This window comes from Gasterosteus aculeatus, chromosome 6, assembly GCF_964276395.1.
Source record: "Gasterosteus aculeatus chromosome 6, fGasAcu3.hap1.1, whole genome shotgun sequence".
NCBI classification, from domain to species: domain Eukaryota; kingdom Metazoa; phylum Chordata; class Actinopteri; order Perciformes; family Gasterosteidae; genus Gasterosteus; species Gasterosteus aculeatus.
In genome coordinates this window covers 11,027,580-11,050,760 of record NC_135693.1, presented here as the reverse complement: position 1 = coordinate 11,050,760, position 23,181 = coordinate 11,027,580, and the positions used below count along the sequence as shown (strand labels likewise).

The 23,181-nt window shown below is 40.0% G+C and overlaps 63 non-coding genes across 63 annotated transcripts; all 63 read left to right on the top strand.

Annotated features, from left to right (window-relative positions):
* Nucleotides 1-8,165: 8,165 nt before the first annotated feature.
* Nucleotides 8,166-8,239, top strand: trnat-ugu (transfer RNA threonine (anticodon UGU)). The gene has a single exon. It is a non-coding gene; the product is annotated as a tRNA-Thr (tRNA).
* Nucleotides 8,240-8,328: 89 nt separating this feature from the next.
* trnat-cgu (transfer RNA threonine (anticodon CGU)) lies at nucleotides 8,329-8,402 on the top strand. The gene has a single exon. It is a non-coding gene; the product is annotated as a tRNA-Thr (tRNA).
* An 88-nt stretch (nucleotides 8,403-8,490) lies between these two features.
* On the top strand, nucleotides 8,491-8,564 carry trnat-agu (transfer RNA threonine (anticodon AGU)). Its single transcript has one exon. It is a non-coding gene; the product is annotated as a tRNA-Thr (tRNA).
* Nucleotides 8,565-8,694: 130 nt separating this feature from the next.
* trnat-cgu (transfer RNA threonine (anticodon CGU)) lies at nucleotides 8,695-8,768 on the top strand. The gene has a single exon. It is a non-coding gene; the product is annotated as a tRNA-Thr (tRNA).
* Nucleotides 8,769-9,001: 233 nt separating this feature from the next.
* Nucleotides 9,002-9,075, top strand: trnat-ugu (transfer RNA threonine (anticodon UGU)). The gene has a single exon. It is a non-coding gene; the product is annotated as a tRNA-Thr (tRNA).
* Nucleotides 9,076-9,325: 250 nt separating this feature from the next.
* Nucleotides 9,326-9,399, top strand: trnat-ugu (transfer RNA threonine (anticodon UGU)). The gene has a single exon. It is a non-coding gene; the product is annotated as a tRNA-Thr (tRNA).
* Nucleotides 9,400-9,649: 250 nt separating this feature from the next.
* Nucleotides 9,650-9,723, top strand: trnat-agu (transfer RNA threonine (anticodon AGU)). Its single transcript has one exon. It is a non-coding gene; the product is annotated as a tRNA-Thr (tRNA).
* Nucleotides 9,724-9,854: 131 nt separating this feature from the next.
* On the top strand, nucleotides 9,855-9,928 carry trnat-cgu (transfer RNA threonine (anticodon CGU)). Its single transcript has one exon. It is a non-coding gene; the product is annotated as a tRNA-Thr (tRNA).
* A 240-nt stretch (nucleotides 9,929-10,168) lies between these two features.
* trnat-ugu (transfer RNA threonine (anticodon UGU)) lies at nucleotides 10,169-10,242 on the top strand. The gene has a single exon. It is a non-coding gene; the product is annotated as a tRNA-Thr (tRNA).
* Nucleotides 10,243-10,330: 88 nt separating this feature from the next.
* trnat-agu (transfer RNA threonine (anticodon AGU)) lies at nucleotides 10,331-10,404 on the top strand. Its single transcript has one exon. It is a non-coding gene; the product is annotated as a tRNA-Thr (tRNA).
* Nucleotides 10,405-10,535: 131 nt separating this feature from the next.
* On the top strand, nucleotides 10,536-10,609 carry trnat-cgu (transfer RNA threonine (anticodon CGU)). The gene has a single exon. It is a non-coding gene; the product is annotated as a tRNA-Thr (tRNA).
* Nucleotides 10,610-11,004: 395 nt separating this feature from the next.
* Nucleotides 11,005-11,078, top strand: trnat-agu (transfer RNA threonine (anticodon AGU)). The gene has a single exon. It is a non-coding gene; the product is annotated as a tRNA-Thr (tRNA).
* Nucleotides 11,079-11,166: 88 nt separating this feature from the next.
* trnat-agu (transfer RNA threonine (anticodon AGU)) lies at nucleotides 11,167-11,240 on the top strand. Its single transcript has one exon. It is a non-coding gene; the product is annotated as a tRNA-Thr (tRNA).
* An 88-nt stretch (nucleotides 11,241-11,328) lies between these two features.
* On the top strand, nucleotides 11,329-11,402 carry trnat-cgu (transfer RNA threonine (anticodon CGU)). The gene has a single exon. It is a non-coding gene; the product is annotated as a tRNA-Thr (tRNA).
* Nucleotides 11,403-11,804: 402 nt separating this feature from the next.
* On the top strand, nucleotides 11,805-11,878 carry trnat-agu (transfer RNA threonine (anticodon AGU)). The gene has a single exon. It is a non-coding gene; the product is annotated as a tRNA-Thr (tRNA).
* An 88-nt stretch (nucleotides 11,879-11,966) lies between these two features.
* trnat-agu (transfer RNA threonine (anticodon AGU)) lies at nucleotides 11,967-12,040 on the top strand. The gene has a single exon. It is a non-coding gene; the product is annotated as a tRNA-Thr (tRNA).
* A 131-nt stretch (nucleotides 12,041-12,171) lies between these two features.
* trnat-ugu (transfer RNA threonine (anticodon UGU)) lies at nucleotides 12,172-12,245 on the top strand. The gene has a single exon. It is a non-coding gene; the product is annotated as a tRNA-Thr (tRNA).
* A 233-nt stretch (nucleotides 12,246-12,478) lies between these two features.
* Nucleotides 12,479-12,552, top strand: trnat-agu (transfer RNA threonine (anticodon AGU)). Its single transcript has one exon. It is a non-coding gene; the product is annotated as a tRNA-Thr (tRNA).
* Nucleotides 12,553-12,640: 88 nt separating this feature from the next.
* On the top strand, nucleotides 12,641-12,714 carry trnat-agu (transfer RNA threonine (anticodon AGU)). The gene has a single exon. It is a non-coding gene; the product is annotated as a tRNA-Thr (tRNA).
* A 130-nt stretch (nucleotides 12,715-12,844) lies between these two features.
* On the top strand, nucleotides 12,845-12,918 carry trnat-cgu (transfer RNA threonine (anticodon CGU)). The gene has a single exon. It is a non-coding gene; the product is annotated as a tRNA-Thr (tRNA).
* Nucleotides 12,919-13,151: 233 nt separating this feature from the next.
* Nucleotides 13,152-13,225, top strand: trnat-ugu (transfer RNA threonine (anticodon UGU)). Its single transcript has one exon. It is a non-coding gene; the product is annotated as a tRNA-Thr (tRNA).
* Nucleotides 13,226-13,475: 250 nt separating this feature from the next.
* trnat-agu (transfer RNA threonine (anticodon AGU)) lies at nucleotides 13,476-13,549 on the top strand. Its single transcript has one exon. It is a non-coding gene; the product is annotated as a tRNA-Thr (tRNA).
* Nucleotides 13,550-13,680: 131 nt separating this feature from the next.
* On the top strand, nucleotides 13,681-13,754 carry trnat-cgu (transfer RNA threonine (anticodon CGU)). The gene has a single exon. It is a non-coding gene; the product is annotated as a tRNA-Thr (tRNA).
* A 233-nt stretch (nucleotides 13,755-13,987) lies between these two features.
* On the top strand, nucleotides 13,988-14,061 carry trnat-ugu (transfer RNA threonine (anticodon UGU)). Its single transcript has one exon. It is a non-coding gene; the product is annotated as a tRNA-Thr (tRNA).
* Nucleotides 14,062-14,149: 88 nt separating this feature from the next.
* Nucleotides 14,150-14,223, top strand: trnat-agu (transfer RNA threonine (anticodon AGU)). Its single transcript has one exon. It is a non-coding gene; the product is annotated as a tRNA-Thr (tRNA).
* An 88-nt stretch (nucleotides 14,224-14,311) lies between these two features.
* trnat-agu (transfer RNA threonine (anticodon AGU)) lies at nucleotides 14,312-14,385 on the top strand. Its single transcript has one exon. It is a non-coding gene; the product is annotated as a tRNA-Thr (tRNA).
* An 87-nt stretch (nucleotides 14,386-14,472) lies between these two features.
* trnat-ugu (transfer RNA threonine (anticodon UGU)) lies at nucleotides 14,473-14,546 on the top strand. Its single transcript has one exon. It is a non-coding gene; the product is annotated as a tRNA-Thr (tRNA).
* A 250-nt stretch (nucleotides 14,547-14,796) lies between these two features.
* Nucleotides 14,797-14,870, top strand: trnat-agu (transfer RNA threonine (anticodon AGU)). The gene has a single exon. It is a non-coding gene; the product is annotated as a tRNA-Thr (tRNA).
* An 88-nt stretch (nucleotides 14,871-14,958) lies between these two features.
* trnat-agu (transfer RNA threonine (anticodon AGU)) lies at nucleotides 14,959-15,032 on the top strand. The gene has a single exon. It is a non-coding gene; the product is annotated as a tRNA-Thr (tRNA).
* An 88-nt stretch (nucleotides 15,033-15,120) lies between these two features.
* trnat-ugu (transfer RNA threonine (anticodon UGU)) lies at nucleotides 15,121-15,194 on the top strand. Its single transcript has one exon. It is a non-coding gene; the product is annotated as a tRNA-Thr (tRNA).
* Nucleotides 15,195-15,444: 250 nt separating this feature from the next.
* trnat-agu (transfer RNA threonine (anticodon AGU)) lies at nucleotides 15,445-15,518 on the top strand. Its single transcript has one exon. It is a non-coding gene; the product is annotated as a tRNA-Thr (tRNA).
* Nucleotides 15,519-15,606: 88 nt separating this feature from the next.
* Nucleotides 15,607-15,680, top strand: trnat-agu (transfer RNA threonine (anticodon AGU)). Its single transcript has one exon. It is a non-coding gene; the product is annotated as a tRNA-Thr (tRNA).
* Nucleotides 15,681-15,768: 88 nt separating this feature from the next.
* Nucleotides 15,769-15,842, top strand: trnat-agu (transfer RNA threonine (anticodon AGU)). The gene has a single exon. It is a non-coding gene; the product is annotated as a tRNA-Thr (tRNA).
* An 88-nt stretch (nucleotides 15,843-15,930) lies between these two features.
* trnat-ugu (transfer RNA threonine (anticodon UGU)) lies at nucleotides 15,931-16,004 on the top strand. Its single transcript has one exon. It is a non-coding gene; the product is annotated as a tRNA-Thr (tRNA).
* A 250-nt stretch (nucleotides 16,005-16,254) lies between these two features.
* trnat-agu (transfer RNA threonine (anticodon AGU)) lies at nucleotides 16,255-16,328 on the top strand. Its single transcript has one exon. It is a non-coding gene; the product is annotated as a tRNA-Thr (tRNA).
* An 88-nt stretch (nucleotides 16,329-16,416) lies between these two features.
* Nucleotides 16,417-16,490, top strand: trnat-agu (transfer RNA threonine (anticodon AGU)). The gene has a single exon. It is a non-coding gene; the product is annotated as a tRNA-Thr (tRNA).
* An 88-nt stretch (nucleotides 16,491-16,578) lies between these two features.
* Nucleotides 16,579-16,652, top strand: trnat-agu (transfer RNA threonine (anticodon AGU)). The gene has a single exon. It is a non-coding gene; the product is annotated as a tRNA-Thr (tRNA).
* Nucleotides 16,653-16,740: 88 nt separating this feature from the next.
* Nucleotides 16,741-16,814, top strand: trnat-agu (transfer RNA threonine (anticodon AGU)). The gene has a single exon. It is a non-coding gene; the product is annotated as a tRNA-Thr (tRNA).
* A 131-nt stretch (nucleotides 16,815-16,945) lies between these two features.
* trnat-cgu (transfer RNA threonine (anticodon CGU)) lies at nucleotides 16,946-17,019 on the top strand. The gene has a single exon. It is a non-coding gene; the product is annotated as a tRNA-Thr (tRNA).
* A 233-nt stretch (nucleotides 17,020-17,252) lies between these two features.
* On the top strand, nucleotides 17,253-17,326 carry trnat-ugu (transfer RNA threonine (anticodon UGU)). The gene has a single exon. It is a non-coding gene; the product is annotated as a tRNA-Thr (tRNA).
* An 88-nt stretch (nucleotides 17,327-17,414) lies between these two features.
* On the top strand, nucleotides 17,415-17,488 carry trnat-agu (transfer RNA threonine (anticodon AGU)). Its single transcript has one exon. It is a non-coding gene; the product is annotated as a tRNA-Thr (tRNA).
* A 395-nt stretch (nucleotides 17,489-17,883) lies between these two features.
* On the top strand, nucleotides 17,884-17,957 carry trnat-ugu (transfer RNA threonine (anticodon UGU)). The gene has a single exon. It is a non-coding gene; the product is annotated as a tRNA-Thr (tRNA).
* A 250-nt stretch (nucleotides 17,958-18,207) lies between these two features.
* On the top strand, nucleotides 18,208-18,281 carry trnat-agu (transfer RNA threonine (anticodon AGU)). The gene has a single exon. It is a non-coding gene; the product is annotated as a tRNA-Thr (tRNA).
* Nucleotides 18,282-18,369: 88 nt separating this feature from the next.
* On the top strand, nucleotides 18,370-18,443 carry trnat-agu (transfer RNA threonine (anticodon AGU)). The gene has a single exon. It is a non-coding gene; the product is annotated as a tRNA-Thr (tRNA).
* Nucleotides 18,444-18,531: 88 nt separating this feature from the next.
* Nucleotides 18,532-18,605, top strand: trnat-ugu (transfer RNA threonine (anticodon UGU)). Its single transcript has one exon. It is a non-coding gene; the product is annotated as a tRNA-Thr (tRNA).
* Nucleotides 18,606-18,855: 250 nt separating this feature from the next.
* Nucleotides 18,856-18,929, top strand: trnat-agu (transfer RNA threonine (anticodon AGU)). The gene has a single exon. It is a non-coding gene; the product is annotated as a tRNA-Thr (tRNA).
* Nucleotides 18,930-19,179: 250 nt separating this feature from the next.
* trnat-agu (transfer RNA threonine (anticodon AGU)) lies at nucleotides 19,180-19,253 on the top strand. Its single transcript has one exon. It is a non-coding gene; the product is annotated as a tRNA-Thr (tRNA).
* A 233-nt stretch (nucleotides 19,254-19,486) lies between these two features.
* On the top strand, nucleotides 19,487-19,560 carry trnat-ugu (transfer RNA threonine (anticodon UGU)). The gene has a single exon. It is a non-coding gene; the product is annotated as a tRNA-Thr (tRNA).
* Nucleotides 19,561-19,648: 88 nt separating this feature from the next.
* On the top strand, nucleotides 19,649-19,722 carry trnat-agu (transfer RNA threonine (anticodon AGU)). Its single transcript has one exon. It is a non-coding gene; the product is annotated as a tRNA-Thr (tRNA).
* An 88-nt stretch (nucleotides 19,723-19,810) lies between these two features.
* trnat-ugu (transfer RNA threonine (anticodon UGU)) lies at nucleotides 19,811-19,884 on the top strand. Its single transcript has one exon. It is a non-coding gene; the product is annotated as a tRNA-Thr (tRNA).
* A 250-nt stretch (nucleotides 19,885-20,134) lies between these two features.
* Nucleotides 20,135-20,208, top strand: trnat-agu (transfer RNA threonine (anticodon AGU)). The gene has a single exon. It is a non-coding gene; the product is annotated as a tRNA-Thr (tRNA).
* An 88-nt stretch (nucleotides 20,209-20,296) lies between these two features.
* Nucleotides 20,297-20,370, top strand: trnat-agu (transfer RNA threonine (anticodon AGU)). Its single transcript has one exon. It is a non-coding gene; the product is annotated as a tRNA-Thr (tRNA).
* Nucleotides 20,371-20,501: 131 nt separating this feature from the next.
* trnat-cgu (transfer RNA threonine (anticodon CGU)) lies at nucleotides 20,502-20,575 on the top strand. Its single transcript has one exon. It is a non-coding gene; the product is annotated as a tRNA-Thr (tRNA).
* Nucleotides 20,576-20,970: 395 nt separating this feature from the next.
* Nucleotides 20,971-21,044, top strand: trnat-agu (transfer RNA threonine (anticodon AGU)). The gene has a single exon. It is a non-coding gene; the product is annotated as a tRNA-Thr (tRNA).
* A 233-nt stretch (nucleotides 21,045-21,277) lies between these two features.
* On the top strand, nucleotides 21,278-21,351 carry trnat-ugu (transfer RNA threonine (anticodon UGU)). Its single transcript has one exon. It is a non-coding gene; the product is annotated as a tRNA-Thr (tRNA).
* An 88-nt stretch (nucleotides 21,352-21,439) lies between these two features.
* On the top strand, nucleotides 21,440-21,513 carry trnat-agu (transfer RNA threonine (anticodon AGU)). Its single transcript has one exon. It is a non-coding gene; the product is annotated as a tRNA-Thr (tRNA).
* Nucleotides 21,514-21,601: 88 nt separating this feature from the next.
* trnat-agu (transfer RNA threonine (anticodon AGU)) lies at nucleotides 21,602-21,675 on the top strand. Its single transcript has one exon. It is a non-coding gene; the product is annotated as a tRNA-Thr (tRNA).
* An 88-nt stretch (nucleotides 21,676-21,763) lies between these two features.
* On the top strand, nucleotides 21,764-21,837 carry trnat-ugu (transfer RNA threonine (anticodon UGU)). The gene has a single exon. It is a non-coding gene; the product is annotated as a tRNA-Thr (tRNA).
* A 250-nt stretch (nucleotides 21,838-22,087) lies between these two features.
* trnat-agu (transfer RNA threonine (anticodon AGU)) lies at nucleotides 22,088-22,161 on the top strand. Its single transcript has one exon. It is a non-coding gene; the product is annotated as a tRNA-Thr (tRNA).
* A 250-nt stretch (nucleotides 22,162-22,411) lies between these two features.
* trnat-agu (transfer RNA threonine (anticodon AGU)) lies at nucleotides 22,412-22,485 on the top strand. Its single transcript has one exon. It is a non-coding gene; the product is annotated as a tRNA-Thr (tRNA).
* A 233-nt stretch (nucleotides 22,486-22,718) lies between these two features.
* trnat-ugu (transfer RNA threonine (anticodon UGU)) lies at nucleotides 22,719-22,792 on the top strand. The gene has a single exon. It is a non-coding gene; the product is annotated as a tRNA-Thr (tRNA).
* An 88-nt stretch (nucleotides 22,793-22,880) lies between these two features.
* On the top strand, nucleotides 22,881-22,954 carry trnat-agu (transfer RNA threonine (anticodon AGU)). The gene has a single exon. It is a non-coding gene; the product is annotated as a tRNA-Thr (tRNA).
* Nucleotides 22,955-23,042: 88 nt separating this feature from the next.
* Nucleotides 23,043-23,116, top strand: trnat-ugu (transfer RNA threonine (anticodon UGU)). The gene has a single exon. It is a non-coding gene; the product is annotated as a tRNA-Thr (tRNA).
* Nucleotides 23,117-23,181: the final 65 nt, after the last annotated feature.

Here is a 23,181-nt window from a genome sequence, read left to right as displayed (position 1 = left end):
AAATCCTGTCGAGGGAAGCCACGGCGAGGTGTTTTCTCATGGAGTCCCCCTGGCTGGCTCTATAGAGTTTCCAGCCATTTAAGAGCAATGCTGTGATGTTATTACACACACACACACACACACACACACACACACACACACACACACACACACACACACACACACACACACACACACACACACATTCCTGCTTAGGCACATAACAGCCTACAAAAATACAAAGTGGGAAAACCACACACAACCCTTTTTAATGAAAACAAGGTATTCATGTTCTCTAATGCTCTCAATTTTTTTTATTCTTGCTCAACATGGACCAGATTCCCTAATTGCTTACAATTGTTTGCAAATGGGTTGGCTAAAGCAATGTGATGGGAGAGCACTGTGAAAAAAATGCCCCCTAATATGTTTTACAGCCCCTGTTATAAGGTTACCACCGCTGATGGGTCATGGCTCACAGTTGCATGGCCACTGTTGACTCCAAGAGTCTGACAAGTAACGAGCTCCATGTGCCATGCTGTAAGGTTCACTAATTGTTAAATGGACTGAAATATGGGTTTGTACTTTAGCAGCAGCGTTACGGATGTTTGACCCAGCACCTTTTGTTAGTTTAGATAAAAGTGAGAGGATTGTTGCGATCAAAGGATTTGGAAACGATGTCTTGCAAAGTATGTCTTAGATGTATAATTTAATGTAAAAAAAATCATTTTAGAAATCAGAAATTTGTTCGTTAATAATGAAAAAATTTATATGTGGGGTAGAAAGGTGGGAGATGAATTGATCAAAGGGTTTTGGGCTGTCAGTGCATTGCATCCTTGATGTGTGTGGGAAAATGTCAAAAGTGTAAGGTCACACTCCTGCACCCACGCACAGCCTCCCACACAAACATATGACAAAAACAAACACATTTTTGTAAAGAAGATTTTTACTCTGCACATTGATTAATGACCCTTCATACTGTCTTTATATCACTCTGATCACTGATGCTTTAAATACGAATTAATGATCTACACTGTTCTGGCACACATGCACCTAAATAGCAATTTGCATCTGTAATGCCTCATATGAGAATGAAGACATTTAGCTGTCAACAAATCCCTGGGTATTGGAGAAGCTTTTGTCTTCCCCTGCTTGTGGTTTCAATTTGCAAGATTGGAAATAAGAAGAAAATTCCTGCTTTTTAGATTTGCATCTACACGCAGCATTAAACTAAACATGTCGTCCGTTTTCACTCTACATGCAAAGCTGTCAGCAATGCCCTATTCAAACATCTCACTGGGCGTTTACTCAACATGCCTGCTCACACACTCGTGGTTCAAACTCATAAAAAACGCACCGACATTACAATAGCGAAACTGCGCTTCTAGATGTACACATCTCTATCCTCAGCCGTCTCTGGCACGGCCCCCTGCCCTCTCTTTGTGCTCAAAACAACATCTTCCCGTCCTCAAAGAATGCCTCTGATGGGCCTCTTTGACATGCATTGTTTGTGCAAGAGAATTTAGACCCTCAGCCCCTGGCCTTGGCCCTCATCTGCAATCTAACCATAGGCAGGGCTGTCACTGTGACTAATGCCTCATAGACCTGCCTCTCTGAGTGTGTGTGTGTGCATACATGTTTATGTGTGTTACAGAAAAATAGAGAAAGTGTGACTAATGCCTGTAGAATGGCATTTATACATTAGGGGGCCATTAGTAGTTTAGGCTCCTGGGTGGAACAGCAGGGAGGGAGACAGGCATTGTCGTGGCCCCCGTCACGCCTATCACCACCAGCCACCGCCGTTCCTGCAGCGCACACAGAAGGTTTGAGGGGAAGAAACAAACAAGAGCTGCTGATGCATAGAACATGCGAAATCACCACGCTCTTTTGCATCAGGATCAGTAGCTAAATGTTACTCTGATTGTGGGACAGCTTGTAGAATTGCATGTGCTGCCACGATGATTACTGTGACGGTATATCTTTATATTTCTATATACATGTCATAAACATACACAGCCCCAAAACACACACACACATATATATATATATATATATATATATATATATATATATATATATACATACATCGATACAATGTAATGGAGAAGTACCCAACTGACAGCTGGTTTGCCTACAATAAAGCAGGGGGCAGTATATATAGATATATATATATATCTATATATACATATAGATATATACACTTGACATTCTCGAATTGATCCCCCAAAATATTCTTCATATTTGTTCCAAGCAACTGTTAGATAGAATTGTTGTATAGAACTGTTCTGTAGAACAGATCTCTAGAATCTAGAATACTCACAAAATGGTTACTCAACAGACATCGTTGACCAAAACTTCACAAAAGCAGCGGTTGGCTGTCGACCTCTACTCACTTTAACAAGGATAATCAAGATGATTTGCTGCTGTCCCTTTTTAAAAAAGGTTTGTTTTCTTTAACATGATATTGACCTAATTCCAACACCACAGTTCACTGAGAGATGCTTTCCGTGAAGCCAGTTTATGTTGTTTTGCACATTATTTCATCTTCATCTCCATCGTAGTTGTTCTTTTCTACTCTGCACAGATATGTAAAAATGTTGTGGGTGTGGAGGCAGATGAGAGTCAGCAGACACTTGTCTCTCAGATAAGGTAAGGAGATCAATGTTATCAAAGTCTTACCATGACTATTTCCCCGTCGCAATGGTCGCTGGATTACCTTCTTTATTTAGTTATGAAACCTGTCTGCATATGTGCAGTGCAAAGGGACAGAGACCCTTATCTTTGTCCTATTAGTACCAGAGCTGTAGACGTGAGACGAGACAGCTGACCTGGACATGTCTCCTGTCGGACGTGACTAATGACTGGGCTGTACATTTTGCAGTGGCAACAATAAAAAAGTAGCTCTACACCGCCTGTGTTTATTAGTCCTGTAGACCAGTGGGTTTGATGCATGAGTGTGCTGACAGATATTACTCTAAAATATTGAACACTGTTGGCAAAGGAACAATATTAGAGAGAAACAGGACGTATAGCAATCTCACCAAATTGCATTGAATGCACTCTCAGCCATATATTAACACTATTAACCCAGATTTTAAAGTAAAAATGATCACGCAGTTCCATTAGTAGTATAACATTTAGATGCCCAAAATACATATATCATATCAAGCCGGGTTCTCCGGCTTCCTCCCACAGTCCAAAGACATGCTCTGGAGATCAGGTTATTTAGACTTCACGAAGTGTGTTTACGGGGTGCAGGTCCCCATTCACTTTGAAAAGGGTGACGTCATCAGTTGCAGTCCATATTTATTTAGTATGTATCACTACGAATTTGTATGTTCAAGATTTTCGTATACATTTTTACGAACAGGTTTTGGAGATCAGGCTGCTCAGACACAAGAAGATCAGGTGTCTTGGGTGAGTGCTTATACACACACGCACACACGCACATCATACCAAAGTAAAACAGCTAATTGGAGAAAAGTAACTTCAATTTGAAAGCATAACGTTAAGGATTTAATGATATTTATGTCTTTTACTTGATGTGTTTATGTGTCAGATTTCCTAATCCAGGACATATCTGTTACATTAACTCCTGCCTGCAGAGCCTCCTGACGCTGAAGGACTTCGTCAGGGCCATCAGACGCCAGGAGCATCTCTGGACTTTGATCCCAGAGGCTGCAGTAATCAGGTACGGCAAAGCTTTGACACAACCACCAAGTGGTGTCCTGAAGACTAAAATCTTAATGGTAAAGGAAATGCCTCTGACCCCTTTGACCTCCTCTCCAGAGCATTTATGGACATCCAAAGGTCTCACCTCTCAGGTGATGTCAGTCACAAAATCGATCTCCTAATTGCATTCAAGAGCACGATTTGTTCTCAGAAGTTCCAGGATTATGACCAGAAGGTGAGTAAGGCGGTGGTTTGTTGTTTTAACTACTTCCTGGTGGTATAAACTCTGCATAGAGTTGTATAATTAATAATAATCGCAGGATTCGCACGAGTTTCTCACCTGCGTGCTGCAGCAGATGAGATGCTTAAGCCCAAAGCTTCAGATGATGGCTGCCATCCAGGGCCGACCCTACAGCTGTCTTGTGGAGGATCACATTGTCTTTAAAATGGCCAACACCCGGACCGGCAAGGGGTACGCCTGCGTCGTTACCACATAGCACACAATACATCTAATTTCTGTAAATTACTGTATTGTCCTTTCTAATGTGCAGGTGCGGGACAGAATCCACCTGAGAGGACCAGTTCACCAACCTCTCCCTGAACGTGGTCACTGGAGACGTAAGCGTGCAGCAGATGCTCCAGGATTACATGATGGTAAGAAATACCTCCTGTCACTGATTCACAACAGAACTGACTGATGTGAGATGATCATATGATGTAGAAAACACTGACCCATTTCTATCCAACCACCCACACTGCCTGAGTCAGTATTGTGCATGAATGTGTTATGTCATCATTTTACCGTTGGGCCGTTAATCCGGTAGAGAAGTAAAACCATGTTTTGTTGTGTGCTGATCTGCAGGAGAAAAAAACGTGGGCTACAACTGTGAATGCGGAGCCAGCACCTCAGGTGAGCGACTTCACATCCACAACAACAACTAAACTCATGCATGACCACAGTCCTCGTAGTATCAGCAAAAAGGGCTCCACTAACCCAAAGGAGCGATTGTGATGTGTTAAATACCAATAAAAAGCATCTGTTGCTCATGTTTTTTCTATCTGGCCTCAGGGTGCTGTTCTTGCACCTAACGCGCTTTAGGTTTACTGCACCCTCCCAACTTGAAAAGGTACATGAATCAGTCGTTATCCTCAGAGAGCTGGTGGTGAGATCTAACCCGGTAAATTAAACCAAAATGACCAAATTAATTAGATCAAATTAGCGCCGATACAAGTAAATGTCTGAACTTTGTGTGCAAAACTCCAATTTGCTGGGTTTCCTTTCAGGATTGCGGCCACTACAGTCTGGTCGGTACCATCAACCACATCGGCATCACAGCAAGATGCGGTAAGATGATCGCTGATTTTACTGATACTCACATTCAGGATTATTTCAAGTCCTGGAAACAACGCTTCCTCACCTGTTAGGGCACTACAGCTGTGACGGGGTGGATCCAGATGTGGAAGAGGAGTACCAAGCTAACTGCTGGTTCTACTACAACGACGCAGAGGTCACTAAAACAAGCACACACTCTGTGTGCAACAAGCTGAAAAACTCCTGCTACATACTTTCCTACAGAAGACAGGTCAGAGACAGACGCTGTAAACACATCGGCAGGAGTGGGGGTGCGACAGGGTCAGTGTCCAGAGGACAGAACATGGGACCGCGTCCAGTGGATGGATGATGCGTGTGTTCCGAGCATAATAAAATAAACAGACCATGAATTTATGTAAAAGTATTTGTGTTAAACTAAGTGAGGTACGGTTCGCCCTTCATTGGATGGCAGTATTAGGAGCCCTGAGAGTGTGTGTGTGTGTATGTGTGTGTGTGTGTGTGTGTTTGTGTGTGTGTGCGTGTGTGCGTGCGTGTGTGCGTGCGTGCGTGTGAGTCAGACATTAACGAAAGGTACAAAAATACCATACCGCTCATAGATACACCGTCTTTCCCACGTTCTGACACTTACAGGTGGCTGGAGCGTGGGAGTCTGTTAAGGGGTTGCCCTGTGAGTACGTTTTTGTGTAAGTTGAGTGTGTGTGTGTGTGTGTGTGTGTGTGTGTGAGTGTGAGGTTTCCCTTCACGTAGTAGAAAAGCCCTATTGATGTAAGCTGTCCCCCCATCCAGGGGCGGAGCAGAGTCACAACAAACGCTGGGATTTTCCACAGGTATATAGTTGTTTATATGTGTGTGTGTGTGTGTTTGCCATGTTTGAATTGAAATGTTTGACGTTTTAGAGGCAGTGATTCATGTGTAATTGAGAAGGGAAATCTGTTTTCATGGCGCGGAGCTTTGGGACCGGGATGGGTGCCTTTTTCTGGATGTCCCAGAGTACTAATAAATCGCAGCGGGTTGTTGTGTTCAGGCTAATGGGATGCTACTAGCACAGCTTTTAAGGGTCTATTTACAATTCTCAAATATTCTTGAATGAATTATACTATTTGTTTGTGAAGTATCTGTTTGATTTATCCGCATCAAACATGTCAGGCAAATTACAAAAAAAGGTGTTATAATGTAATGAGAGGTTAAGCTTCATAACTCCATCTACTGTTATCCCCAACAACCAAAAAAAGGCTTTGAAAAATCAAAGCTGTTCTTTCTTTCTCTCAAACCACTGTGTTTGACATTTTCATAACCAACACAAACAGCCCTAAACCATCGGCCTTTGCTCCAGCATTGTCACCCTTTCCATCAGCAACCTGTGAGGTCAATAAAATACGACCTCTGTACATCTGATAAAGTTCCTCACTTTACGCGGCGACAGTCTGTATCGGAGTAATTACTGGGCTTCAAAAAAGGAGCACTCAGCTCCTCGCCTGCTCTGGCTCAGTGGCTCGTGACAGGCGGACAAGTGGAGGAGCAGCCCAGTCACTGACCCGCCATGGTAAATGTTCATCACAATGACACTGACCTACTTAACGGCCATCTCTTGGATGTCAAAGAAATCACTGCTTGACATTTAGGGGCTGCCTGGATGGGTCAATGTTAGTCAGGCATGACAAATAATAACTTGCACTAGTGGCTAAATAAAAGAGAAAAGAACAGAAGGACTCTTTGCTGGGTAACACTTCTGATTGGTGTTGTCTTTCAGAAGGCAGGTTCATTTGCTCAGAGTACGCGCACACGCCGAACGAGAGGCCATCAAGGCTATCGTCTCAACTACAATCAGACACAGATTGATGGTACCCAGGCAAAGAAGGTTTCTCCACAGCGTACTTAGTAGGAGGGGAACGAGGGAGGCGGTGACCCGGAGCAAAGGTCTCATCAGTGGCTGTCCCCGTCTGAGGCCCCTCCGCCTGTCAAAGTCGCGATTTAATCACAAACATAATTTGAATTTACACTAATGAATACAAATGACTCCCAGGACTCCACAAACTGAGAGTAATAAATTATCGCTGGTAACAATCGCATTTCTGAAGCCCTTTTTCAATTAGCCGCCCCCGCGGAGATGATCATGGAGGGCCCACTCAAATGAAGATAAACGACGCCCCTTGCAACGGTGTGCGTCTGCACCTCTAATTTAATAGCTTTGTAATTCAGAAACATCTTTCGACGTGACGGGGCGTGAGGCCTTTTCTTTCTATTCCGACCGAGCCTCATGAGAAAGTCACGTAATTGAAAGCAGGTGTTAAGAAACCTGGCTGCGCTGTGGCGCTCGATCCCGGAGTTTGACAAAGAGAAGATTGTCCTTGCCTGCTCACTTCTGCCTATTACATGATTAACTCTTTTTCAATTGGATCGGCCAACATCAAGAGAACAATTATAAATTACAAAATAACATATGAGTATCTCGTAAATCCTATATTTAGTAGACTTTTAGTCAATTTAGTAGTTTTTGATTAAGAAATTATTTTGTATCATACACTGCCTACATTTTTGAAACGTTTTAACCAGCGGCTCTGTGGCTTAGTTGGTTAACGTGCCTGTTTTGTAATTAAGAGACCTTCGGTTCAAATCCCAGCAGGGCCTTCGTCCCTTTCATATACATTTGGTGTCATCAATGCCTTATTTACAAACGAGATTCCAGTTTCATAGGGACAGGTCTACTAACAAAGGCAATGTGGTTTGATGCTTAACTGACTGTCTCAAAAAACAAAAGATCCTATTTAATGCTCGACAGGATCTTTAAAAGTTTAACAGCATTTTCAGATTTCCAACATGGTAAAAATGAATTAACTTTAATATTTTTCCGGAAAAGCTAAAAAAACAGTGGCGCTGTTGCGTAGCTGGTCCAAGTGCCTGTCTAGTAAACAGGAGATCCTGGGTTCAAATCCCAGCAGGGCCTTCGTCCCTATAATATTCATTTAGTGTTCATAATGCCTTGTTTACAAACGAGATTCCAGTTTCATAGGGACGAGTCTACTAACAAAGACAATGTGGTTTGATGCTTGACTGACTGTCTCAAAAAGCAAAAGCTCCTATTTAATTCTCGACCCAATCTTTAAAAGTCTAACACCATTTTTAGATTTCCAAAATGGTAAAAATGAATTACATCGAATGTTTTTCCAGAAAAACTTAAAACAGTGGTGCTGTGGCTTAGCTGTTCAAAGTGCCTGTCTTGTAAACAGGAGATCCTGGGTTCAAATCCCAGCAGTGCCATTCAACAACGTCTGTTGCCTTCATTTTCATAATTAAAACTTTTTTGAAGAGAAGTACAACTCGTTTTTGGTTTAAAAGCTTCAAGTAGAGGCGCTGTGGCTTAGATGGTCAAAGTGCCTGTCTAGTAAACAGGAGATCCTGGGTTCAAATCCCAGCAGTGCCTTTAACAATGGGTCTTGTCTTCATTTTTCTGATTAAAACTTTTTTGAAAAGGTATTCAATTTGTTTTTGGTTTAGGTGCTTTAAGTAGAGGCGCTGTGGCTTAGTTGGTCAAAGTGCCTGTCTAGTAAACAGGAGATCCTGGGTTCAAATCCCAGCAGTGCCTTTAACCTCTGTTTTGACTTCCTTTTTTTATTATTCCAACTTGCTGAGATATTACATTTTACTTTTGTGCATTAAAACCTGGTGAAATACAGCTAAACTCAAGATCTTTAGGAATAAAAGGCATATCCAAGGGCTCTGTGGCTTAGTTGGTTAAAGCGCCTGTTTCGTAAACAGGAGACCCTGGGTTTAAATCCCAGCAGGGCCTTCGTCCCTGTAATATTCATTTAGTGTTCATAATGCCTTGTTTACAAACGAGATTCCAGTTTCATAGGGACGAGGGTACTAACAAAGGAAATGTGGTTTGATGCTTGACTGACTGTCTCAAAAGATCCTGTTTAATTCTCGACCCCATCTTTAAAAGTTTAACAGCATTTTTAGATTTCCAACATGGTAAAAATGAATTAAATTTAATCGTTTTCAGGAAAAACTTAAAACAGTGGCGCTGTGGCTTAGCTGGTCAAAGTGCCTGTCTTGTAAACAGGAGATCCTGGGTTCAAATCCCAGCAGTGCCTTTAACCCAGTGTTTTCACTTCATTTTCATAATTAAATCATTTTTGAAAAGAAGTTCAACTCGTTTTTGGTTTAAAAGCTTCAAGTAGAGGCGCTGTCGCTTAGTTGGTCAAAGTGCCTTTCTAGTAAACAGGAGATCCTGGGTTCAAATCCCAGCAGTGCCTTTAACAATGTGTCTTGCCTTCAATTTTCTGATTAAAACTTTTTTGAAAAGGTATTCAACTCGTTTTTGGTTTAAACACTTAAAGTAGAGGCGCTGTGGCTTAGCTGGTCAAAGTGCCTGTCTTGTAAACAGGATATCCTGGGTTCAAATCCCAGCAGTGCCTTTAACGCAGTGTTTTGACTTAATTTTCATAAATAAAACTTTTTTGAAAAGAAGTTCAACTCGTTTTGGGTTTAACAGCTTGAAATAGAGGCGCTGTGGCTTAGATGGTCAAAGTGCCTGTCTAGTAAAAAGGAGATCCTTGGTTCAAATCCCAGCAGTGCCTTTAACAATGGGTCTTGCCTTCATTTTTCTGATTAAAACTTTTTTGAAAAGGTATTCAATTTGTTTTTGGTTTAGGTGCTTTAAGTAGAGGCGCTGTGGCTTAGTTGGTCAAAGTGCCTGTCTAGTAAACAGGAGATCCTGGGTTCAAATCCCAGCAGAGCCTTTAACCTCTGTTTTGACTTCCTTTTTTTTATTATTCCAACTTGGTGAGATATTACATTTTACTTTTGTGCATTAAAACCGGGTGAAATACAGCTAAACTCAAGATCTTTAGGAATAAAAGGCTTATCCAAGGGCTCTGTGGCTTAGTTGGTTAAAGCGCCTCTTTCGTAAACAGGAGACCCTGGGTTCAAATCCCAGCAGGGCCTTTGTCCCTGTAATATTCATTTAGTGTTCATAATGCCTTGTTTACAAACGAGATTCCATTTTCATAGGGACGAGTCTACTACCAAAGGCAATGTGGTTTGATGCTTGACTGACTGTCTGAAAAAACAAAAGATCCTATTTAATTCTCGACCCAATCTTTAAAAGTTTAACAGCATTTTTAGATTTCCAAAATGGTAAAAATGAATTAAATTGAATCTTTTTCCGGAAAAACTTAAAGCAGTGGCGCTGTGGCTTAGCTGGTCAAAGTGCCTGTCTTGTAAACAGGAGATCCTGGGTTCAAATCCCAGCAGTGCCTTTAACCCAGTGTTTTCACTTCATTTTCATAATTAAAACTTTTTTGAAAAGAAGTTCAACTCGTTTTGGGTTTAACAGCTTCAAGTAGAGGCGCTGTGGCTTAGTTGGTCAAAGTGCCTGTCTAGTAAACAGGAGATCCTGGGTTCAAATCACAGCAGTGCCTTTAACCTCTGTTTTGACTTCCTTTTTTTTATTATTCCAACTTGCTGAGATATTACATTTTACTTTTGTGCATTAAAACCTGGTGAAATACAGCTAAACTCAAGATCTTTAGGAATAAAAGGCATATCCAATGGCTCTGTGGCTTAGTTGGTTAAAGCGCCTGTTTCGTAAACAGGAGACCCTGGGTTCAAATCCCAGCAGGGCCTTCGTCGCTATAATATTCATTTAGTGTTCATAATGCCTTGTTTACAAACGAGATTCCAGTTTCATAGGGACGAGTCTACTAACAAAGGCAATGTGGTTTGATGCTTGACTGACTGTCTCAAAAGATCCTGTTTAATTCTCGACCCCATCTTTAAAAGTTTAATAGCATTTTTAGATTTCCAACATGGTAAAAATGAATTAAATTTAATCGTTTTCAGGAAAAACTTAAAACAGTGGCGCTGTGGCTTAGCTGGTCAAAGTGCCTGTCTAGTAAACAGGAATTCCTAGGTTCAAATCCCAGCAGTGCCTTTAACCCAGTGTTTGGACTTCATTTTCATAATTAAAACTTTTTTGAATAGAAGTTCAACTCTTTTTTGGTTTAAAGGCTTCAAGTAGAGGCGCTGTGGCTTAGTTGGTCAAAGTGCCTGTCTAGTAAACAGGAGATGCTGGGTTCAAATCCCAGCAGTGCCTTTAACCCAGTGTTTTGACTTCATTTTCATAATTAAAACTTTTTTGAAAAGAAGTTCAACTCGTTTTGGGTTTAACAGCTTCAAGTAGAGGCGCTGTGGCTTAGTTGGTCAAAGTGCCTGTCTAGTAAACAGGAGATCCTCGGTTCAAATCCCAGCAGTGCCTTTAACCCAGTGTTTTGACTTAATTTTCATAATTAAAACTTTTTTGAAAAGAAGTTCAACTCGTTTTTGGTTTAAACGCTTCAAGTAGAGGCTCTGTGGCTTAGTTGGTCAAAGTGCCAGTTTCGTGAACAGGAGACTCTGGGTTCAAATCACAGCAGGGCCTTCGTCCATGTAATATTCATTTAGTGTTCATAATGCCTTGTTTACAAACGAGATTCCAGTTTCATAGGGACGAGTCTACTAAAAAAGGCAATGTGGTTTGATGCTTGACTGACTGTCTCAAAACAAAAAAGATCCTATTTAATTCTCGACCCAATCTTTAAAAGTTTAATAGCATTTTTAGATTTCCAAAATGGTAAAAATGAATAAAATTGAATCTTTTTCCGGAAAAACTTAAAACAGAGGCGCTGTGGCTTAGTTGGTCAAAGTGCCTGTCTAGTAAACAGGAGATCCTAGGTTCAAATCCAAGCAATGCCTTTAACGCAGTGTTTGGACTTCATTTTCATAATTAAAACTTTTTTGAAGAGAAGTTCAACTCGTTTTTGGTTTAAACACTCCAAGTAGAGGCGCTGTGGCTTAGTTGGTGAAAGTGCCTGTCTAGTAAACAGGCGATCCTGGGTTCAAATCCCAGCAGTGCCTTTAACCCAGTGTTTTGACTTCATTTTCATAATTAAATCTTTTTTGAAAAGAAGTTCAACTCGTTTTTGGTTTAAACGCTTCAAGCAGAGGCGCTGTGGCTTAGTTGGTCAAAGTGCCTGTCTAGTAAACAGGAGATCCTGGGTTCAAATCCCAGCAGTGCCTTTAACCTCTGTTTTGACTTCCTTTTTTTTATTATTCCAACTTGCTGAGATATTACATTTTACTTTTGTGCATTAAAACCTGGTGAAATACAGCTAAACTCAAGATCTTTAGGAATAAAATGCATGTCCAAGGGCTCTGTGGCTTAGTTGGTTAAAGCGCCTGTTTTGTAAACAGGAGACCCTGGGTTCAAATCCCAGCAGGGCCTTCGTAGCTATAATATTCATTTAGTGTTCATAATGCCTTGTTTACAAACGAGATTCCAGTTTCATAGGGACGAGTCTACTAACAAAGGCAATGTGGTTTGATGCTTGGCTGACTGTCTCAAAAGATCCTGTTTAATTCTCGACCCCATCTTTAAAAGTTTAACAGCATTTTTAGATTTCCAACATGGTAAAAATGAATTAAATTTAATCGTTTTCAGGAAAAACTTAAAACAGTGGCGCTGTGGCTTAGCTGGTCAAAGTGCCTGTCTAGTAAACAGGAGATCCTGGGTTCAAATCCCAGCAGTGCCTTTTACCCAGTGTTTTGACTTCATTTTCATAATTAAAACTTTTTTGAAAAGAAGTTCAACTCGTTTTTGGTTTAAACGCTTCAAGTAGAGGCTCTGTGGATTAGTTGGTCAAAGTGCCTGTCTAGTAAACAGGAGATCCTGGGTTCAAATCCCAGCAGTGCCTTTAACCTCTGTTTTGACTTCCTTTTTTTTATTATTCCAACTTGCTGAGATATTACATTTTACTTTTGTGCATTAAAACCTGGTGAAATACAGCTAAACTCAAGATCTTTAGGAATAAAAGGAAATCCAAGGGCTCTGTGGCTTAGTTGGTTAAAGCGCCTGTTTCGTAAACAGGAGACCCTGGGTTCAAATCCCAGCAGGGCCTTCGTCGCTATAATATTAATTTGGTGTTCATAATGCCTTGTTTACAAACGAGATTCCAGTTTCATAGGGACGAGTCTACTAACAAAGGCAATGTGGTTTGATGCTTGACTGACTGTCTCAAAAGATCCTGTTTGATTCTCGACCCCATCTTTAAAAGTTTAACAGCATTTTTAGATTTCCAACATGGTAAAAATGAATTAAATTTAATCGTTTTCAGGAAAAACTTAAAACAGTGGCGCTGTGGCTTAGCTGGTCAAAGTGCCTGTCTTGTAAACAGGAGATCCTGGGTTCAAATCCCAGCAGTGCCTTTAACCCGGTGTTTTCACTTCATTTTCATAATTAAAACTTTTTTGAAAAGAAGTTCAACTCGTTTTGGGTTTAACAGCTTCAAGTAGAGGCGCTGTGGCTTAGATGGTCAAAGTGCCTGTCTAGTAAACAGGAATTCCTAGGTTCAAATCCCAGCAGTGCCTTTAACCCAGTGTTTGGACTTCATTTTCATAATTAAAACTTTTTTGAAAAGAAGTTCAACTCGTTTTTGGTTTAAACGCTTCAAGTAGAGGCTCTGTGGATTAGTTGGTCAAAGTGCCTGTCTAGTAAACAGGAGATCCTGGGTTCAAATCCCAGCAGTGCCTTTAACCTCTGTTTTGACTTCCTTTTTTTTATTATTCCAACTTGCTGAGATATTACATTTTACTTTTGTGCATTAAAACCTGGTGAAATACAGCTAAACTCAAGATCTTTAGGAATAAAATGCATGTCCAAGGGCTCTGTGGCTTAGTTGGTTAAAGCGCCTGTTTCGTAAACAGGAGACCCTGGGTTCAAATCCCAGCAGGGCCTTCGTCGCTATAATATTCATTTAGTGTTCATAATGCCTTGTTTACAAACGAGATTCCAGTTTCATAGGGACGAGTCTACTAACAAAGGCAATGTGGTTTGATGCTTGACTGACTGTCTCAAAAGATCCTGTTTAATTCTCGACCCCATCTTTAAAAGTTTAACAGCATTTTTAGATTTCCAACATGGTAAAAATGAATTAAATTTAATCGTTTTCAGGAAAAACTTAAAACAGTGGCGCTGTGGCTTAGCTGGTCAAAGTGCCTGTCTTGTAAACAGGAGATCCTGGGTTCAAATCCCAGCAGTGCCTTTAACCCAGTGTTTTGACTTCATTTTCATAATTAAAACTTTTTTGAAAAGAAGTTCAACTCGTTTTTGGTTTAAACGCTTCAAGTAGAGGCGCTGTGGCTTAGTTGGTCAAAGTGCCTGTCTAGTAAACAGGAGATCCTGGGTTCAAATCCCAGCAGTGCCTTTAACCCAGTGTTTTGACTTCATTTTCATAATTAAATCTTTTTTGAAAAGAAGTTCAACTCGTTTTTGGTTTAAACGCTTCAAGCAGAGGCGCTGTGGCTTAGTTGGTCAAAGTGCCTGTCTAGTAAACAGGAGATCCTGGGTTCAAATCCCAGCAGTGCCTTTAAAAATGTTTCTTGTCTTCATTTTTCTGATTAAAACTTTTTTAAAAGAAGTTCAACTTGTTTTTGGTTTAAACACTTCAAGCAGAGGCGCTGTGGCTAAGTTGGTCAAAGTGCCTGTCTTGTAAACAGGAGATCCTGGGTTCAAATCCCAGCAGTGCCTTTAACCCAGTGTTTTCACTTCATTTTCATAATTAAAACTTTTTTGAAAAGAAGTTCAACTCGTTTTGGGTTTAACAGCTTAAAGTAGAGGCGCTGTGGCTTAGATGGTCAAAGTGCCTGTCTAGTAAACAGGAATTCCTAGGTTCAAATCCCAGCAGTGCCTTTAACCCAGTGTTTGGACTTCATTTTCATAATTAAAACTTTTTTGAAAAGAAGTTCAACTCGTTTTTGGTTTAAACGCTTCAAGTAGCGGCGCTGTGGCTTAGTTGGTCAAAGTGCCTGTCTAGTAAACAGGAGATCCTGGGTTCAAATCCCAGCAGTGCCTTTAACCCAGTGTTTTGACTTCATTTTCATAATTAAATCTTTTTTGAAAAGAAGTTCAACTCGTTTTTGGTTTAAACGCTTCAAGCAGAGGCGCTGTGGCTTAGTTGGTCAAAGTGCCTGTCTAGTAAACAGGAGATCCTGGGTTCAAATCCCAGCAGTGCCTTTAAAAATGTTTCTTGTCTTCATTTTTCTGATTAAAACTTTTTTGAAAAGAAGTTCAACTTGTTTTTGGTTTAAACACTTCAAGCAGAGGCGCTGTGGCTTAGTTGGTCAAAGTGCCTGTCTTGTAAACAGGAGATCCTGGGTTCAAATCCCAGCAGTGCCTTTAACCCAGTGTTTTCACTTCATTTTCATAATTAAAACTTTTTTGAAAAGAAGTTCAACTCGTTTTGGGTTTAACAGCTTAAAGTAGAGGCGCTGTGGCTTAGATGGTCAAAGTGCCTGTCTAGTAAACAGGAATTCCTAGGTTCAAATCCCAGCAGTGCCTTTAACCCAGTGTTTGGACTTCATTTTCATAATTAAAACTTTTTTGAAAAGAAGTTCAACTCGTTTTTGGTTTAAACTTTTCAAGTAGAGGCGCTGTGGCTTAGTTGGTCAAAGTGCCTGTCTAGTAAACAGGAGATCCTGGGTTCAAATCCCAGCAGTGCCTTTAACCCAGTGTTTTGACTTCATTTTCATAATTAAATCTTTTTTGAAAAGAAGTTCAACTCGTTTTTGGTTTAAACGCTTCAAGCAGAGGCGCTGTGGCTTAGTTGGTCAAAGTGCCTGTCTAGTAAACAGGAGATCCTGGGTTCAAATCCCAGCAGTGCCTTTAAAAATGTTTCTTGTCTTCATTTTTCTGATTAAAACTTTTTTGAAAAGAAGTTCAACTTGTTTTTGGTTTAAACACTTCAAGCAGAGGCGCTGTGGCTTAGTTGGTCAAAGTGCCTGTCTAGTAAACAGGAGATCCTGGGTTCAAATCCCAGCAGTGCCTTTAAAAATGTTTCTTGTCTTCATTTTTCTGATTAAAACTTTTTTGAAAAGAAGTTCAACTTGTTTTTGGTTTAAACACTTCAAGCAGAGGCACTGTGGCTAAGTTGGTCAAAGTGCCTGTCTTGTAAACAGGAGATCCTGGGTTCAAATCCCAGCAGTGCCTTTAACCCAGTGTTTTCACTTCATTTTCATAATTAAAACTTTTTTGAAAAGAAGTTCAACTCGTTTTGGGTTTAACAGCTTAAAGTAGAGGCGCTGTGGCTTAGATGGTCAAAGTGCCTGTCTAGTAAACAGGAATTCCTAGGTTCAAATCCCAGCAGTGCCTTTAACCCAGTGTTTGGACTTCATTTTCATAATTAAAACTTTTTTGAAAAGAAGTTCAACTCGTTTTTGGTTTAAACGCTTCAAGTAGCGGCGCTGTGGCTTAGTTGGTCAAAGTGCCTGTCTAGTAAACAGGAGATCCTGGGTTCAAATCCCAGCAGTGCCTTTAACCCAGTGTTTTGACTTCATTTTCATAATTAAATCTTTTTTGAAAAGAAGTTCAACTCGTTTTTGGTTTAAACGCTTCAAGCAGAGGCGCTGTGGCTTAGTTGGTCAAAGTGCCTGTCTAGTAAACAGGAGATCCTGGGTTCAAATCCCAGCAGTGCCTTTTACCCAGTGTTTTGACTTCATTTTCATAATTAAAACTTTTTTGAAAAGAAGTTCAACTGGTTTTTGGTTTAACAGCTTCAAGTAGAGGCTCTGTGGATTAGTTGGTCAAAGTGCCTGTCTAGTAAACAGGAGATCCTGGGTTCAAATCCCAGCAGTGCCTTTTACCCAGTGTTTTGACTTCATTTTCATAATTAAAACTTTTTTGAAAAGAAGTTCAACTCGTTTTTGGTTTAAACGCTTCAAGCAGAGGCTCTGTGGATTAGTTGGTCAAAGTGCCTGTCTAGTAAACAGGAGATCCTGGGTTCAAATCCCAGCAGTGCCTTTAACCTCTGTTTTGACTTCCTTTTTTTTATTATTCCAACTTGCTGAGATATTACATTTTACTTTTGTGCATTAAAACCTGGTGAAATACAGCTAAACTCAAGATCTTTAGGAATAAAATGCATGTCCAAGGGCTCTGTGGCTTAGTTGGTTAAAGCGCCTGTTTCGTAAACAGGAGACCCTGGGTTCAAATCCCAGCAGGGCCTTCGTCGCTATAATATTCATTTAGTGTTCATAATGCCTTGTTTACAAACGAGATTCCAGTTTCATAGGGACGAGTCTACTAACAAAGGCAATGTGGTTTGATGCTTGACTGACTGTCTCAAAAGATCCTGTTTAATTCTCGACCCCATCTTTAAAAGTTTAACAGCATTTTTAGATTTCCAACATGGTAAAAATGAATTAAATTTAATCGTTTTCAGGAAAAACTTAAAACAGTGGCGCTGTGGCTTAGCTGGTCAAAGTGCCTGTCTTGTAAACAGGAGATCCTGGGTTCAAATCCCAGCAGTGCCTTTAACCCAGTGTTTTGACTTCATTTTCATAATTAAAACTTTTTTGAAAAGAAGTTCAACTCGTTTTTGGTTTAAATGCTTCAAGTAGAGGCGCTGTGGCTTAGTTGGTCAAAGTGCCTGTCTAGTAAACAGGAGACCCTGGGTTCAAATCCCAGCAGGGCCTTCGTCGCTATAATATTCATTTAGTGTTCATAATGCCTTGTTTACAAACGAGATTCCAGTTTCATAGGGACGAGTCTACTAACAAAGGCAATGTGGTTTGATGCTTGACTGACTGTCTCAAAAGATCCCGTTTGATTCTCGACCCCATCTTTAAAAGTTTAACAGCATTTTTAGATTTCCAACATGGTAAAAATGAATTAAATTTAATCGTTTTCAGGAAAAACTTAAAACAGTGGCGCTGTGGCTTAGCTGGTCAAAGTGCCTGTCTAGTATACAGGAATTCCTAGGTTCAAATCCCAGCAGTGCCTTTAAAAATGTTTCTTGTCTTCATTTTTCTGATTAAAACTTTTTTGAAAAGAAGTTCAACTTGTTTTTGGTTTAAACACTTCAAGCAGAGGCGCTGTGGCTTAGTTGGTCAAAGTGCCTGTCTTGTAAACAGGAGATCCTGGGTTCAAATCCCAGCAGTGCCTTTAACCCAGTGTTTTCACTTCATTTTCATAATTAAAACTTTTTTGAAAAGAAGTTCAACTCGTTTTGGGTTTAACAGCTTAAAGTAGAGGCGCTGTGGCTTAGATGGTCAAAGTGCCTGTCTAGTAAACAGGAATTCCTAGGTTCAAATCCCAGCAGTGCCTTTAACCCAGTGTTTGGACTTCATTTTCATAATTAAAACTTTTTTGAAAAGAAGTTCAACTCGTTTTTGGTTTAAACGCTTCAAGTAGAGGCGCTGTGGCTTAGTTGGTCAAAGTGCCTGTCTAGTAAACAGGAGATCCTGGGTTCAAATCCCAGCAGTGCCTTTAACCCAGTGTTTTGACTTCATTTTCATAATTAAATCTTTTTTGAAAAGAAGTTCAACTCGTTTTTGGTTTAAACGCTTCAAGCAGAGGCGCTGTGGCTTAGTTGGTCAAAGTGCCTGTCTAGTAAACAGGAGATCCTGGGTTCAAATCCCAGCAGTGCCTTTAAAAATGTTTCTTGTCTTCATTTTTCTGATTAAAACTTTTTTGAAAAGAAGTTCAACTTGTTTTTGGTTTAAACACTTCAAGCAGAGGCGCTGTGGCTTAGTTGGTCAAAGTGCCTGTCTTGTAAACAGGAGATCCTGGGTTCAAATCCCAGCAGTGCCTTTAACCCAGTGTTTTCACTTCATTTTCATAATTAAAACTTTTTTGAAAAGAAGTTCAACTCGTTTTGGGTTTAACAGCTTAAAGTAGAGGCGCTGTGGCTTAGATGGTCAAAGTGCCTGTCTAGTAAACAGGAATTCCTAGGTTCAAATCCCAGCAGTGCCTTTAACCCAGTGTTTTGACTTCATTTTCATAATTAAAACTTTTTTGAAAAGAAGTTCAACTGGTTTTTGGTTTAAACGCTTCAAGTAGAGGCTCTGTGGATTAGTTGGTCAAAGTGCCTGTCTAGTAAACAGGAGATCCTGGGTTCAAATCCCAGCAGTGCCTTTTACCCAGTGTTTTGACTTCATTTTCATAAATAAAACTTTTTTGAAAAGAAGTTCAACTGGTTTTTGGTTTAAACGCTTCAAGTAGAGGCTCTGTGGATTAATTGGTCAAAGTGCCTGTCTAGTAAACAGGAGATCCTGGGTTAAAATCCCAGCAGTGCCTTTTACCCAGTGTTTTGACTTCATTTTCATTAATAAAACTTTTTTGAAAAGAAGTTCAACTGGTTTTTGGTTTAAACGCTTCAAGTAGAGGCTCTGTGGATTAGTTGGTCAAAGTGCCTGTCTAGTAAACAGGAGATCCTGGGTTCAAATCCCAGCAGTGCCTTCGTCGCTATAATATTCATTTAGTGTTCATAATGCCTTGTTTACAAACGAGATTCCAGTTTCATAGGGACGAGTCTACTAACAAAGGCAATGTGGTTTGATGCTTGACTGACTGTCTCAAAAGATCCTGTTTAATTCTCGACCCCATCTTTAAAAGTTTAACAGCATTTTTAGATTTCCAACATGGTAAAAATGAATTAAATTTAATCGTTTTCAGGAAAAACTTAAAACAGTGGCGCTGTGGCTTAGCTGGTCAAAGTGCCTGTCTTGTAAACAGGAGATCCTGGGTTCAAATCCCAGCAGTGCCTTTAACCCAGTGTTTTGACTTCATTTTCATAATTAAAACTTTTTTGAAAAGAAGTTCAACTCGTTTTTGGTTTAAACGCTTCAAGTAGAGGCGCTGTGGCTTAGTTAGTCAAAGTGCCTGTCTAGTAAACAGGAGATCCTGGGTTCAAATCCCAGCAGTGCCTTTAAAAATGTTTCTTGTCTTCATTTTTCTGATTAAAACTTTTTTGAAAAGAAGTTCAACTTGTTTTTGGTTTAAACACTTCAAGCAGAGGCGCTGTGGCTTAGTTGGTCAAAGTGCCTGTCTTGTAAACAGGAGATCCTGGGTTCAAATCCCGGCAGTGCCTTTAACCCAGTGTTTTCACTTCATTTTCATAATTAAAACTTTTTTGAAAAGAAGTTCAACTCGTTTTGGGTTTAACAGCTTCAAGTAGAGGCGCTGTGGCTTAGATGGTCAAAGTGCCTGTCTAGTAAACAGGAATTCCTAGGTTCAAATCCCAGCAGTGCCTTTAACCCAGTTTTTGGACTTCATTTTCATAATTAAAACTTTTTTGAATAGAAGTTCAACTCTTTTTTGGTTTAAATGCTTCAAGTAGAGGCGCTGTGGCTTAGTTGGTCAAAGTGCCTGTCTAGTAAACAGGAGATCCTGGGTTCAAATCCCAGCAGTGCCTTTTACCCAGTGTTTTGACTTCATTTTCATAATTAAAACTTTTTTGAAAAGAAGTTCAACTGGTTTTTGGTTTAAACGCTTCAAGTAGAGGCTCTGTGGATTAGTTGGTCAAAGTGCCTGTCTAGTAAACAGGAGATCCTGGGTTCAAATCCCAGCAGTGCCTTTATCCTCTGTTTTGACTTCCTTTTTTTTATTATTCCAACTTGCTGAGATATTACATTTTACTTTTGTGCATTAAAACCTGGTGAAATATAGCTAAACTCAAGATCTTTAGGAATAAAATGCATGTCCAAGGGCTCTGTGGCTTAGTTGGTTAAAGCGCCTGTTTCGTAAACAGGAGACCCTGGGTTCAAATCCCAGCAGGGCCTTCGTCGCTATAATATTCATTTAGTGTTCATAATGCCTTGTTTACAAACGAGATTCCAGTTTCATAGGGACGAGTCTACTAACAAAGGCAATGTGGTTTGATGCTTGACTGACTGTCTCAAAAGATCCTGTTTAATTCTCGACCCCATCTTTAAAAGTTTAACAGCATTTTTAGATTTCCAACATGGTAAAAATGAATTAAATTTAATCGTTTTCAGGAAAAACTTAAAACAGTGGCGCTGTGGCTTAGCTGGTCAAAGTGCCTGTCTAGTATACAGGAATTCCTAGGTTCAAATCCCAGCAGTGCCTTTAAAAATGTTTCTTGTCTTCATTTTTCTGATTAAAACTTTTTTGAAAAGAAGTTCAACTTGTTTTTGGTTTAAACACTTCAAGCAGAGGCGCTGTGGCTTAGTTGGTCAAAGTGCCTGTCTAGTAAACAGGAGATCCTGGGTTCAAATCCCAGCAGGGCCTTCGTCGCTATAATATTCATTTAGTGTTCATAATGCCTTGTTTACAAACGAGATTCCAGTTTCATAGGGACGAGTCTACTAACAAAGGCAATGTGGTTTGATGCTTGACTGACTGTCTCAAAAGATCCTGTTTAATTCTCGACCCCATCTTTAAAAGTTTAACAGCATTTTTAGATTTCCAACATGGTAAAAATGAATTAAATTTAATCGTTTTCAGGAAAAACTTAAAACAGTGGCGCTGTGGCTTAGCTGGTCAAAGTGCCTGTCTTGTAAACAGGAGATCCTGGGTTCAAATCCCAGCAGTGCCTTTAACCCAGTGTTTTGACTTCATTTTCATAATTAAAACTTTTTTGAAAAGAAGTTCAACTCGTTTTTGGTTTAAACGCTTCAAGTAGAGGCGCTGTGGCTTAGTTGGTCAAAGTGCCTGTCTAGTAAACAGGAGATCCTGGGTTCAAATCCCAGCAGTGCCTTTAACCCAGTGTTTTGACTTCATTTTCATAATTAAATCTTTTTTGAAAAGAAGTTCAACTCGTTTTTGGTTTAAACGCTTCAAGCAGAGGCGCTGTGGCTTAGTTAGTCAAAGTGCCTGTCTAGTAAACAGGAGATCCTGGGTTCAAATCCCAGCAGTGCCTTTAAAAATGTTTCTTGTCTTCATTTTTCTGATTAAAACTTTTTTGAAAAGAAGTTCAACTTGTTTTTGGTTTAAACACTTCAAGCAGAGGCGCTGTGGCTTAGTTGGTCAAAGTGCCTGTCTTGTAAACAGGAGATCCTGGGTTCAAATCCCAGCAGTGCCTTTAACCCAGTGTTTTCACTTCATTTTCATAATTAAAACTTTTTTGAAAAGAAGTTCAACTCGTTTTGGGTTTAACAGCTTAAAGTAGAGGCGCTGTGGCTTAGATGGTCAAAGTGCCTGTCTAGTAAACAGGAATTCCTAGGTTCAAATCCCAGCAGTGCCTTTAACCCAGTGTTTTGACTTCATTTTCATAATTAAAACTTTTTTGAAAAGAAGTTCAACTGGTTTTTGGTTTAAACGCTTCAAGTAGAGGCTCTGTGGATTAGTTGGTCAAAGTGCCTGTCTAGTAAACAGGAGATCCTGGGTTCAAATCCCAGCAGTGCCTTTTACCCAGTGTTTTGACTTCATTTTCATAAATAAAACTTTTTTGAAAAGAAGTTCAACTGGTTTTTGGTTTAAACGCTTCAAGTAGAGGCTCTGTGGATTAATTGGTCAAAGTGCCTGTCTAGTAAACAGGAGATCCTGGGTTAAAATCCCAGCAGTGCCTTTTACCCAGTGTTTTGACTTCATTTTCATTAATAAAACTTTTTTGAAAAGAAGTTCAACTGGTTTTTGGTTTAAACGCTTCAAGTAGAGGCTCTGTGGATTAGTTGGTCAAAGTGCCTGTCTAGTAAACAGGAGATCCTGGGTTCAAATCCCAGCAGTGCCTTCGTCGCTATAATATTCATTTAGTGTTCATAATGCCTTGTTTACAAACGAGATTCCAGTTTCATAGGGACGAGTCTACTAACAAAGGCAATGTGGTTTGATGCTTGACTGACTGTCTCAAAAGATCCTGTTTAATTCTCGACCCCATCTTTAAAAGTTTAACAGCATTTTTAGATTTCCAACATGGTAAAAATGAATTAAATTTAATCGTTTTCAGGAAAAACTTAAAACAGTGGCGCTGTGGCTTAGCTGGTCAAAGTGCCTGTCTTGTAAACAGGAGATCCTGGGTTCAAATCCCAGCAGTGCCTTTAACCCAGTGTTTTGACTTCATTTTCATAATTAAAACTTTTTTGAAAAGAAGTTCAACTCGTTTTTGGTTTAAACGCTTCAAGTAGAGGCGCTGTGGCTTAGTTAGTCAAAGTGCCTGTCTAGTAAACAGGAGATCCTGGGTTCAAATCCCAGCAGTGCCTTTAAAAATGTTTCTTGTCTTCATTTTTCTGATTAAAACTTTTTTGAAAAGAAGTTCAACTTGTTTTTGGTTTAAACACTTCAAGCAGAGGCGCTGTGGCTTAGTTGGTCAAAGTGCCTGTCTTGTAAACAGGAGATCCTGGGTTCAAATCCCGGCAGTGCCTTTAACCCAGTGTTTTCACTTCATTTTCATAATTAAAACTTTTTTGAAAAGAAGTTCAACTCGTTT